Source organism: Jaculus jaculus, chromosome 8 (assembly GCF_020740685.1).
Source record: "Jaculus jaculus isolate mJacJac1 chromosome 8, mJacJac1.mat.Y.cur, whole genome shotgun sequence".
In the NCBI taxonomy this organism is placed as follows: Eukaryota; Metazoa; Chordata; class Mammalia; order Rodentia; family Dipodidae; genus Jaculus; species Jaculus jaculus.
This window is the reverse complement of record NC_059109.1, coordinates 71997313-71999182: the sequence shown is the minus strand read 5'-3', so window position 1 is coordinate 71999182 and position 1870 is coordinate 71997313.

The following is a 1870-nucleotide window of genomic DNA, read 5'->3' as shown; positions in this document are numbered from 1 at the left end:
CTCTAGTTAAAACCGACTGTACAATGGTGAGCCACTCATTAGGAGTCAGATAACCTCTCCCGCCAAGGCTTTCTAATAAGGAAAGGGTAAAAGGGGCATTAGGTCCATAGTCCTTGACTGCTGAGTTAAGTTTTTCTAGGTTTTTAAAGCGGAGTCGGCGATAAACAGTCCCTCACCTTGACTATCTTGGGCTGTGGTGGGCATATTGTGGCGTGGTATACTCTGACTTTCTTCCTCCTCATTTTCATTTTCACTTTGAGAATCATCCTCATCAGAGGAAGGCAAGGGAACAGAGACTGTGGGGAGATGGCGTGAAGAGGATGGGGCATCGCGATTAGGGGCAGAGGAGGAAGGCCTGAGGGGGTCGGACCCATATCTCCGATCGGGAGCGTGTCTAGTTTGTGAGCAGGTAACGGGAAAAGCCAAACAAGGAGAAGACAAGGGGCAACGGGGCTGGGGTTGGGGTAAGGGAGGGGGGAGTTCGGCAGAACAGTGAACAGAGAGACGAGAAAGTTGTTTTTGAAGTTGGAGAATTTCAGTGAGAACTTGAACTTGAGAGGAGAGGCGAAGCTTGGTCTCAGAAAGGGAATTAGGCAGAACAATCGGAAAAGAGGGCAGAGTCAAAAGAGCAGAGGGGAGAGTTTGGGGAGAAAGAGTTGGGACAGCGGGGGCAAGGGGTGGCTAATCAGGATTGTGATAACGGGCGGCCTCACCTTCTAAGGTGGTTGCATCGCCAGGATCGAGAGGGTCATCTGGAGGGGAGGAAGAGGATGAGGGACCAGTAGGAGGAGGCTGAGGCTTAGTGGTAGGTCGTTTCTTTAGAACAGGATTGATCAGGTGAGGCGATTGGTTATGGGGTGGGGGGTTAGAAATGTCAATTGGGGGTAGTGGAGGGTAAAGTTGGGGAAGATTCGAAGGGTCAGAAGTATGAGAGTCAGAAACATCAACAAGAGAAAAGGAGTCTGAAGCTCGAGAGGGGGGACGCGAAGGGCAGCGGGAGCCAGGCTGTGAAGACGAGAGACAATGTTCGGCCACAGAGAGAAGGTGGTGTTTACCAGAGTCATTATTCGCTTCCTCGACAATGTCTGGAATTAAGCCCCAGAAAGAGAAAATAGTTGGGGATAGTGCGTCATTGCCTTCCTCAGTGAGCTTCTGATTTAATTCTCTACCTACTCTTTGCCACTTTTTGGGATGAATATTAGGTCCATCAATCATAAACCATGGACATGTCTTATCAACAAAAATAAAAAACTGTACAAGATCCTTTTTCTTTACCCGTATTCCTCGCTCTCTGAGAGAGGCTTTTAAATCCTTTATGAAAGAAGCCTCTTTAGACAATGAATGGCCCATCTCGATAGGACGGAATGAAGAGGGAAAACTTACCAGGTCTTGCTGTCTTCTTGGGCGGAGAAGCAGTGACCATTCAGGAACACTCCGGAGATCGTGTGCTGGGGGGTCTCCGTCCGGCAGGGGTCCGTGCCTTGAGCACCACGTTGGGCGCCACGTGTCCCATCCCGCGGGACCTAGTTATTCATGGGGGCAAGGAGGACCCTAACCTGAAATAAGATGGGCGAGAGAAAGAAAGAGACTCAAGCAAATGTACACTTGTCAAGAGTCCCATTTTATTGAGCCGGAGCGGCCTTTTAAAGAGTTAGGGTTAGGGTTAGGGTTTTGGGTGAGGGAGGGGCTGGAGGAGGCAGGTGGTGGAAAGTTACAGAATCTTCTTGGCCTTTGGCCTAGGACAGTTTGAGGTTATTCCGAGAAGTCCCGGTACAGTTCTCACATCTCTGCAGTTGCCAGGCAGGATGTTAATCAGTTAGGTGTGGCGGGGTGGGGGGATGGAATCAGTTAGGTGTGGCGGGGTGGGGGG